The sequence below is a fragment of the Schistocerca piceifrons genome, chromosome 1, assembly GCF_021461385.2.
Source record: "Schistocerca piceifrons isolate TAMUIC-IGC-003096 chromosome 1, iqSchPice1.1, whole genome shotgun sequence".
In the NCBI taxonomy this organism is placed as follows: domain Eukaryota; kingdom Metazoa; phylum Arthropoda; class Insecta; order Orthoptera; family Acrididae; genus Schistocerca; species Schistocerca piceifrons.
The window spans coordinates 328,615,040-328,626,873 of record NC_060138.1 but is presented as its reverse complement, the minus strand read 5'-3'; the positions used below and the strand labels follow the sequence as shown (position 1 = coordinate 328,626,873).

The 11,834-nt window shown below is 37.8% G+C and overlaps 1 long non-coding RNA gene across 1 annotated transcript; it reads left to right on the top strand.

The window, feature by feature from the left end:
• The first annotated feature begins 986 nt into the window (after window positions 1-986).
• On the top strand, window positions 987-9,226 carry LOC124795216. The gene is made up of 2 exons (XR_007016659.1): window positions 987-1,794; window positions 8,463-9,226. It is a non-coding gene; the product is annotated as an uncharacterized LOC124795216 (long non-coding RNA).
• Window positions 9,227-11,834: the final 2,608 nt, after the last annotated feature.

The following is an 11,834-nucleotide window of genomic DNA, read 5'->3' as shown; positions in this document are numbered from 1 at the left end:
AGAGAGCGAAAGGCTATTTAGAATTTGTACAGAAACCAGATGGCAGTTATAAGAGTCGAGGGGTATGAAAGGGAAGCAGTGGTTGGGAAGGGAGTAAGACAGGGTTGTAGCCTCTCCCTGATGTTATTAAATCTGTATATTGAGCAAGCAGTAAAGGAAACAAAAGAAAAATTCAGAGTAGGTATTAAAATCCATGGAGAAGAAATAAAAACTTTGAGGTTCGCCGATGACATTGTAATTCTGTCAGAGACAGCAAAGGACTTGGAAGAGCAGTTGAATGGAATGGACAGTGTCTTGAAAGGAGGGTATAAGATGAACATCAACAAAAGCAAAACGAGGATAATGGAATGTAGTTGAATTAAATTGGGTGATGCTTAGGGCATTAGATCAGGGAATGAGACACTTAAAGTAGTTTTTGCTATTTGAGGAGCAAAATAACTGATGATGGTCGAAGTAGAGAGGATATAAAATGTAGACTGGCAATGGCAAGGAAAGCATTTCTGAAGAAGAAAAATTTGTTAACATTGAGTATAGATTTAAGTGTCAGCAAGTCATTTCTGAAAGTATTTGTATGGAGTGTAGCAATGTATGGAAGTGAAACGTGGTCAATAAATAGCTTAGACAAGAAGAGAATAGAAGCTTTTGAAATGTCGTGCTACAGAAGAATGCTGATGATTAGATGGGTTGATCACATAACTAATGAGGAGGTATTGAATAGAATTGGGGAGAAGAGGAGCTTGTGGCACAACTTGACTATAAGAAGTAATCGGTTGGTAGGACATGTTCTGAGACATCGAGGGATCACCAATTTAGTATTGGAGGGCAGTGTGGAGGGTAAAAATCATAGAGGGAGACGAAGAGAGGAATACACTAAGCAGATTCAGAAGGATGTAGGCTGCAGTGGGTACTGGGAGATGAAGAAGCTTGCACAGGATAGAGTAGCATGGAGAGCTGCATCAAACCAGTCTCAGGACTGAAGACCACAACAACAACAACTATTTGTTGTTCATCACACAAACATAATTAGTCTTTAGATAATTTATGGTTCACACATCTCATAACAAAAACCTCTTTTCCCTTTCTCCAAATGTCCATTTATTTGATGTACCATCACAGACTATGTGGTTACAGCAAGCAATTTAGGAGAGAAAACTTATGTATGAATGTGTTAAAAGAAGCTGACATGCCCATATAAATTGGTAACCATACAGGATAACTCCAATGGCCGAAAATAAAGGCTGTGCCCATATTGGCTATGGTTATCAACCTTCAAAAAGAGAAATAAGCTCAGACACTGTGCACGTCTGTATGACATCAGAGCACAGTGGGGGTAATTGTAACAGATAATTTTTTTTCCGTGTTTTTCTTAGTTCTTTTCTTTTTATACATGTAAGCCTCATATAACCAATGATAAAGTAACAAGTTATTTTGTGCCGGTGATAATGTTGTGATACAAAACAAAAAAGAAGAGATATGCTCTTCTGTTGATTAATTTTGTTATCATCACCTTTTTGTTTCTATAAGTGGAAGTGGTCAGACATATGACTATCTCCAGCATTTCAGTATTATTTAAAAATGTGCATTCTAATTGTATATTAAAAAGTGTTATAAAAGTCAATAGGAATATCAAGTTTATTTAAATATGTATACAGCTATGCCAGTAATACCCATCTGTACATCATTTCACCTGCACTTAGAATTGAAGCAGGCAAGTGGAAATCGCATGAGCAGCAGAGGGGCCATCATACATCAGCATTGTTGTAAGCAGTGCTATTTGCAATGGAATTAACATGAGTAAGTATATAAATTTAAGTCATGAATATTGATCATAAAAGTATTTATATTGAAGGTCTGTTGATATTAGTACCAGTTAAAGATTACCCAGGATATGTGTACCTTCCAGTTTCTTTCAACTGTTCTTTTCAATTAGTTTTCTTTAATTATTCAAGCAGCAATTATTAATCAGTTTCCATTATGTAATTTCATCCCCCCACACATTCTGCCACTATTCATAGTTCACCGATAGAAGTTTAATTAATATCATCTACTGGTAATGAAACTATAGACATGTGGTGTAGTTCATTCAAAAATCTTGGAACATGGAGCCCATATGGTATGTTCGTTAGAACAATATCATCTACACAGATGTCCAGTCTTCTTCAAGGCTCATCACAAGGGTTGTGGGTGACATTTTGAAAAAGCTACTGTTTTATTCCTTCCCATTCTAGAAATTCTTTGAAGTCATTGCTTGTAAATTGCAATCCATTATTCATGAGGATTGAGTGATGATTACCTACATTTTAAAACAGTCTCTTTAAAAATTTCGTTACTGTATCTGAATTGGTTTGTTTGATAGAATAGAGTTTAATATTATTTAGCCAACATTCTCCGAGGACAAAGATGTAAGTGATCCCTTCTTAACCTGTAGGTAACTGTCCAAAAAATCATCAGTCATTGAGTAATGTAACCATTTTGTTATTATTAGACTCATGTTGTAGATGATTGTTATCATCTTTAACCCGCTCGCAGACTTCACAAGACTGTAGTAGCTTTACTATTTTCTGACTAAAGTTTTTAAAGTAATCAAATTTATTCAGTTGCTCTATGCACTTACAAATGCCTGAATGTCCATATCTTTGATGGACAAACTGTATTAGATCTTCTTCAACACTCTGTGGTACACACAGTTTCTAACTAGACACAAGATTATTTAATCTCCACAACAAACTACTTTCAGAATGAAATCTGCCAGGAAGTTTCAAACTACTTTCACTTATTGTCCATAATGCCATCTAAGCTGGTAAGAACAATGCCTGTTTGCACTGCTAAAATTTAATACTAAAATATTCATCTGTTTTTATTCCCTGCTTTATCCTTAAGCCTATGTTTCCAACCTCTTTATTGGTATAACTTATCATTAAGAAATTAATTGTAAAAATAGCATCAAGTCCCTTAGCCTATCTCAATTTCTTTCATACCTAAAGATAATCTTGACAATGCATTGAGAACTTGGTTCTGAAAATTCTTTATGTAATTAATTTCTATTTGGAATTATTGTACAAACAAGGCGCACTTCATTAAACATAAAGAATACTAATGTTTGATGGTCTGTGTAAATGATTATTTTTGATCCCCAAGCAATGTTTGGAATTTTCACATACTCCAAGCAATAGCTAGTAACTCCTTTTTTGTAGACATATAATGTAACTTCTGCTTGTTAAGGCTTCTACTTGTGAATGCAATAGTTTTATATTCCCCAACTTCAGGATTCCATTCCCTTTAAACAATTCTGAAGTGACTCTATATTCTGAAGCATCAGTTGCTAATAAATGAATCATATGTCACAGGATGGCTCAGTGTAGGTGGACTAATGCTTCTTTAATATTCTTGAAAGCTTTTGAAGCCCCTTCATCCCATATCCATTTATTCCTTTTTTCTTAATAATACTAATAGACAAAGATCATTCATTACTTGGCCATGCAGGGATCCATGATAAAATCCTACTAGCCCAAGGAATTGTTTCATGTTCTTAAGTTTTGGACAATCATTTATAGCCCTTATCTTTTCAGGGTTGTGTTTAATTCCAAGAGCCCTATGATATGTCCCAAGAACTTAAATTCCTTCCTTCAGTAATGAGATTTGGAGGGCTTGATGGTAATACCCTTCTCATAGAACTTATACAGAGTTTTTGTTAATAGAGCACAGTGTTTTCCCCATCTCTTGGACACTGTTAAAATATCATTTACATAGATAATCAGTTCTTGTAATAATTATTTTCCCAAACCTTCATATAAAGCATGAATAAATACTGAAACTGGAATATTTACTCCAAAAGGCAGTAGTCTGAACTGATATGAATTTCTGTCAATAAGAAAGCTGTGTATTGTTTTGAATCTTCGTGTGACTTTACTTGTTAATATCCAGGTGTCAAATCCAGTGAACTGAAATAGCTGACTAGTTCAAACAATTAATTGATACACTTAGGCTCTATCTCTTTCAGTCTTGATATGTTTGTTGAGACTACACCCGTCTAAGAGCAGGTGCACACCAGCTACAGATTTATTAATGATCAACAATTGATTGTTGTAAACATTTATACTATGTTCAATGATTTGATTTTCCATTATCTCATTTATTTCTTCTTGTACCGCAGATCTTAAACATAAAGGTACAGGGAAGGGTTGAAAAAATAATGGATTTTCATCTTTTATTTTAAATTGACAGAAGTGTTCTTCTGTTGCTCCTAGTGTATCTGAGAATACTGATCTATACTTCCATAGAATATTGTATAAATCTTCCTTCTGCTCATCTGCTAGGAAGTTAGGTTTATAAGCCTTACTTTGTACCTATTTAATTATTACTAATATCAATATCTGTTATTGATTATTCTATGCTTTGAAAATGCACATTAGCAACTAAGCATATACTGTTTACCACTAGAATTTGTTTATCCATTGCCAGACTCACTTTAAAAGGAACTACTATCCAATGACCATCAGTTGTCCAAGCCAGTAGTTCTGCATCAAAACCTAAATTTACTTTATATTTTGATAATCAATCTGTACCAAATAATAGTTGTAAATTAATATTAGATACTATTAGCAAAGTTTGCATGAATTGAAAATTTTTTACACTTACAGGTATATGCACTTCTTGTCTGAGTACCTTATCATTGCTCCCCATAATCCCTATGATAAATACACTATTAACAGTTGGTGTGAGACACATGTCTTTATTTCTCATTTTTTGTAAAAAATCTTGAGAATCTGTACAAATCTATATAAATATCTACCTTACCACCATATATTTTCCCAATTTTTACACCGTCTCTAATGACCTCGTTGTCGACGGGACGTTAAACACTAACCACCACCACCACCCAATTTTTACGAGGGTTGGTTGACCTCCTTCCTTTTTGTCCTCCTGGTCCAACAATCACTCTCAGGCAAATATCTTATGCCTAAAAGCCGCAAACTTCTCTATATGTGGGCCTATGGTTGTATCATCATGTCCTGGATCCTGGCCACAGTCCTAGGACATTCCATATATTTCATTATAATTACTGGATAATTTCCCTTAATTATTCCATTATTTGACAGAGATCCATTTACGTTTATTGTATTTTCCATATGATTGTTAACAGTGTTTGGTAAAAACACTTGAAACTCTATATTATTCTTTCTCCTGTCTTTTGAATGACTTTGGTTGCTATTTTGGTTGTGATCATGACATTAGTTAATTTCTCTTTTCATTGCAGGATGGCTGGGAAAATGCTTAACCTCCACATTATTATTGCCCCAGTTTTATTCCTGGACATATTCATTGCTTTCTTTATTTAAAGTATCTAGTCCATCAGTGAAGATTGACAAATCACTTACTATTGTTCACCCTCTATACCAAATTACCTTTCTTATATAGTGTGTTAATAAATGTATCAGTACTTTCACAGGATGTGATTCTTCTAATGCATTTTCTATACCTTTAGATTGAGTCAGATGGTGATCAATGTATTTTTTATTATTTCCCCAAGAACTATTATGATATTTTATGTCTAGTAATTCTAAACTCAGCTATACCTTTGTGCTGGAAGACCATATTTCCTCTTGAGTTTTTCCTGAAAATTGTCCCACGATTAAAATCTTCCAAATGAGCAATTTTACATTATGCTCCATACCTACCAAATGACTAAGTGCAAAATCTATTTTCTTACAATCTTGCTATTTCTTAGGTAATGACATATAAAATACTCCTAAAAAATAAGTTGGATGAACCTCACCACCAGGTTTGAATTTTAGAATTTTTTTTGACAAATTTGTGCCATTTTCTAGTTGGAATTCCCTTATTAAAACACTTGCTACTCCAGTATTATTGGTAGTTGTTTCCTCATTAAGTTCTCAATGGGTATTTTTTAAGGCTTCTAACAACTTTTGAAATTCATTCTGGTGTTCTACAGTAACTCTTGAAGAAATGGTGATTACATTAGTAGACTCAACCATCCCTTGTACTTTTTGTTCAACCATTTCCTGTAGATAATTCTCCAAACTAGTCAAAGTGTTTGGATCACAAATTAATTAACCAAATGCTCTACTTGCTCTGATACCTCTACTTGGTCCTGTTTATCTGACATTTGATTATGTATACTTTTCAAATCCCTGGGTTGATAATTTCTATGTTTGTTGTAAGTTATCATTTACTTCTTTAACTGTTCTATAACCTCATGCCAAACTAAGTCAAGTTGTTTAATTATGTCCGTTTGTAACTCTTTAGGAAACTTTAAATTCTTCAGAGAATAAATTACTGTCGTTTGTTGTTGTTGTTGTTGTTGTGGTCTTCAGTCCAGAGACTGGTTTGGTGCAGCTCTCCATGATACTCTATCCTGTGCAAGCTTCTTCATCTCCCAGTACCTACTGCAACCTACATCCTTCTGAATTTGTTTAGTGTATTCATCACTTGGACTCCCTCTACGATTTTTACCCTCCATGCTGCCCTCCAACACTAAATTGGTGATCCCTTTATGCCTCAGAATATGTTCTTCTAGGCATATTGTGCCACAAATTTCTCTTCTCCCCAATTCTATTCAATACCTCCTCATTAGTTATGTGATCTACCCATCTAATGTTCAGCATCCTTCTGTAGCACCACATTTCGAAAGCTTCTATTCTCTTTTTGTCTAAACTATTTATCGCATTTATCGTCCACTACATGGCTACACTCCCGACAAGCATTGGAATGAAGATGATGAACGCAAGAGAAGCAAAAGCAGTGAAACGACATCAGTCAATAGTGCACTGACAAGGATGTCACCATGATAGGAGCTGCATCTAGCTGAAGTCAATATAAGCGACACTCCTGCCATACTTGGCCGGACATTAGTGGACAGTATTTGCAGAGTATTAGCACAGCCTAGCAGAGAGTGCTATGATAGCAATTATTAGTGATCCACATACTGTATGTCAAACTTGCATGGACTTTGAATATAGTAAAGGACTCAGATTTATGTTGCATGTTGCCCATCACTTGCGACATCATTGTTATTTCAAAGTTAAATATTGTCAATCAGCTTTATGGAAATAAAACTACAAATGTTATTTGGCTGAATTGTAGTATAGCATTCTGAGGATGCAGCATCCCTTAGGCACCCTATATGTGACAAGTGGGTAGCCCTCTACATTTCGGTACGAGGATGGGATTTGTTGTCTCAGTACCAGTACGGTATGAGGTATGAGATTGTGTATTGTTTGACAGCTCAACATGGTAATGCAGACACACCTTCCTTCTTCTGATTGGCCCTGATACAGACTTTGATGCTTCTGCTGCATCTTGTTGTCACATCAATGCTCAGGATTCTGAGTTGCTTCAACCTTTCCCACTGAACCATAATAAAATTGCTCAGGCCACAGAAGCTGAATCAGATTTGAACATTTTGTTAACATACATTAGCACATCTTGACCTCGTTCCTTGCATAGCATCAAGAACTCTGTAGTGCACTGATACTTTGCCCGTCGGCATAGCGTCACTGTACAGAAAGGTGTAATTATTGTTCAAAATGACAGTGGACGATCGTGCGTGTTGATCCCTAAAGCTTTACAAAAAGAAGTGTTGCAATTACTTCACCAAAGACACTGGGTGATTGTTCAAATGAAACAGTTAGCATGTTGACATTGTGCTTGGCAGGGTATGGACACCCAAATAGAACAGATAATGTCACAGTGTTATGCTTGTGCAGAAAATCAGTCCACTCTGCCACAAAAATTCTTTGCTTGGCCTAAGTCGCAATCGCCATGGCAACATGTGCACATAGACTTTGTGGGACCCTTTTGGAATGCTTGTTGGTTGATTGTGGTTGACTCATATAGCAAGTTTCTGTTTGCTGTGCCGATGAACTCGACAATGTCATGTACTACAATTCAGGTGTCTTCATCATTTTTTACATAGAAGGTTTCCCTGAAGTCATAGTGTCAGACAATGGATCTCAGTTCACATAAAATGAAATTGAAACATTCTGTGAATGAAATGTCATACAGCATCTAACTAGTGTACCATTCTATTCACAGTCAAATGGTGAAGTGAACCTTCAAACAGCAGATGGCCAAACTTCTCTCCATGTGCACCAGCGATCAAACCTTGCAACTGTTTCTTGCCTCATGTTGTTCGCACCCACAGAATGGACCATTGCTGGTGGAATTACTTCATGGCTGCTGCCGTCAGACACTGCTCCACCTGCTCCACCCTCCTCAGCATCCAACGCAAAAGGAAGACTACAAGTATCACTTTGCACTGCATGATATTGTCTTTTACAGGGTTTTTAGCAGCATCAGATGGTGGGCGCGAGGCGAGATTGTCTGTCAACTTGGCGCTTGCATGTATTTTCTTTCAGGTCCAGATGGTTTGTTGCACTGCCATTAAAATCAACTTCTCCTCTGTCATGTACACGATGGTCTTTCAGTGTCTCTTCCCTCAGATTCATGGGTCCAGAGGACAGCGTGGCCACAGCAGCTGCCAGAGGGTGTCCTCATTCCACTGTGGGATGACGCCACGGAGATGGAGCCTTCGCCTCCTCTGCCTTCTCTTGTCCTACCGATGGAGCAGGACCCACCCACACCACAGCAGTTGCCACCTTCTACATCTGGTTCATGGCAGCAGGAGGTGGCCGTGTACCCTTCTGGTCATTTTCTGGGGGACGTTTCCACCAGAGCGCAGGTCAGATGGTGGAGTACGGCCAGAAGCTTGAGGTCCCCTGCAGCTACAGCTTCCGGCCCAGCAAAGCACCCACACTCCTGCCTCCCTTCAAGGTTGCACTCCCTACATGACAATGGTCCACCACTTAGTCGGGGAGGAATGTTCTGGTGTAACCACAAGTGACAGAACAAAGATGAAGAATGCAAGAGAAGAGAAGGTGGTGAAGCGACGTCAGCCAATAGTCCACTTACCAGGACGTCACCACGATAGAAGTGGCATCTAGCTGAAGTGAATATAAGCACCACTCCTACCAGCCTTCACTGAACATTAGTGGACAGTATTCACAGAGTATTAGCATGGCCTAGCAGAGAGTGCTACAATAGCAGTTATTAGTGATCCACAAACTGTGCGTCAAACTTGCATGAATGCTGAATGTAGCAAAGGACTTGGATTTATGCTGCATGTCACCCGTTTCTTGTAACACCATCGTTATTTCAGAGTGAAGTATTGTCAATCTGCTTTATTGAAATAAAACTACTAATGTTATTTGCTTGAATTGTTGTATAGCATTCTGAGAATGCAGCATCCCTTAGGCAGCCTATATGCAATGAGTGGGCAGGACCCCACAGTTGCGTAGTCAGCTGACCAGCCACTGCACTGCAAAACTGCTCTGTTGTCATGCTGGTTGGCTGGCACAGGGATGCAGGAGATTGCTGCCATTTTTTGTTGTTGAGCTTGTTGCTATGGTCAACTAGTATTCTTTCCTCAGCTCTTGATACCAATTAATGTACCTTTGGTCTTGACCTAGTTAAATGTATTTCTTCTTTATATATTCAAGTTAATACAATCAACACCACAGTATGTGCTCATTTAGATTTTCCATGTAATTGACTTGGGTTGCTTTGGGCAATGGTGTACCTTCTTTCATTATTTTCATCAAAATTCTCAAAAATTCTTGTTATTACTATCAAAGCTCTCTTCTTTTAGTACTTTTGATTTGTGCCCTGCACTAGGATGCCAAGTGACATATAAGACTTGGTAATGATGTGCCCCACTTCATGCACAGTCTATCACCAGAGTGATACATGTGCCAACACTTATCTTACAAATACCTTGTAGTCACCAATCTTGAAGTTACTCATTGTAGTGGAACTACTGTACAGTGCCACCAGACTGGAATGTGTGACTTCTTCATTTTTTGCAGTTTGCGGGTATTGAAAGAGAGCTCATTTCTATTCAGGCTACTAAAATGATGGAATTAGTTTTGCAATCACCTTTGTGTATTATAACCATATTTTTTTCCTTTTTGCAAGTTTATTTCCAATTTAGGATGATACAGTACTCTTATAACTTGTAGCCCACAACACATTACAACATGTATTGCTGGACTCATCTGGAATTAGAGACTGGTTGTTCTTATGTATGATTTTCAACTGTTTTTTTATTGAAATTATTTCCCATGCCCTTTGCTTGGTGGCTTCCAAGACACTGGCAACCTACAATGCCAAAACGGGCCTCCAGAGCAGATGGAGACAGACATTTGCTGTCGTGCCCTGTTTATGTTCTGAGCTGACATCTTTTAGATCCATTGCACATATGGAAAACCAGAGTGCACACAGTGGGATGTTCCATACTTAACAACTATGTAACCAATATTTATGGATACCATGAACATCTTTCAGTGGCCTAAGTGATTAGAAATGGAACATGTTATTTCACAGAATTAAGATGTAACACCACACCACTTACATACTACAGCTTATTATTTCATGGAATTAACATGTTATACCACACCACTTATGTACAACAGCTTATTATTGGGAGGGGGAAGTTGGTTAATAAAGTGCAGAATAACTTATTAACATTTATTAATTAAAAATATTGTAATTACAAAAATCTAAATTTAAATTATTATCTGCCATTTCAGTTAAACATTAGACAGTTTGCAATGAATGGCTTGTTTCACTCTGTTGAAAGAAAGTTTTTTCACTGGTTGCTGTCAGCCAATATTTAGTCATTTATAGTGACTCACAAGATGTTGTATACAATGGATTATCTGATAATCTGCAAAATAAATCACATTAAGATTTTGTGTAGAAAAAAGGTTATATAATCAAAATATGCACTAAGTGTCTGCATCTGTCGGTGAAATTCCTTCCATCCACCTAATTAAAATACTTCATATCTTAATTACATACTACAGGGTCGGAGTTTGTTTAAATTAAGGACTAAAGACTAAGCTGAAACTACACATTGTTTGATTTACAGAAATTACAATTAAAATGTACTGACTTCAATTAACTGAAAACATGGAAAAATTCTTTCTTTTTAACAGTTTCTTCTACTACAAGAGTTCAGCCAAATTATTTGTTTAAATGATGATATTAACGTATTGTAATAACTTCAAGTTGAACAAATATATTTCAAGGAAGACGCAATACATGAAAGTCACAGATCAAGTAAACAGAGTAAGACATGTGTGCACTTTAACAGTCAAATCATAACTGAGTCAAAGTCTAGCGGCTGCTGGCTGGCTGGCCACTTAGGTGGCACTGCTGCTGCATGGCTGGTAGACAGCGCCGCATGTAGAGGACACGCGTAACTGCGCGGCGGCACTTTGAAAGATCGGGAAGTCACAACACTTTTCCTCCCTTTGAATTTTTTGCACAGGTCTTGATGGAGGTGGCCTGTAGATTGCTAATGTCCATAGGTGTTGTTTGACTGGCCGTAAAGTCTCGAGGAGGAGGCTTCCCGTACGAACGGAAGTTTCCCCAATGATAACGGATCGAGATGACAGGAGATGTGGGGGTCGAATCTGCTGGGGCCCTGTGCACCAATCTGCCCATTGTGGCAAGTCCGATTGTTATAACAGGAGACATGGGCGATGTGTCCACGTCCGTAGGAGAAGGAGGCGAGTAGAGTTGCTCTGACAGATAATGGTCATCTGGTTCCTGCATGGGCACGTCTCCTGGTGGCGTCAGTTCTTGGTCTGGCACCGATATGATGGTGAGAGGACCGCGTTGCGAGTAATGAGAGATTCCAGTATCCCAAGCATCAGGTAGAGCCGAAGGTGGTGTAGCGGCATCCGGAACAGGCGTTGCTGGCACACGAGGCCGAAGCTGGTCCGAATGATGCATTGCAACACCCGTGTCCA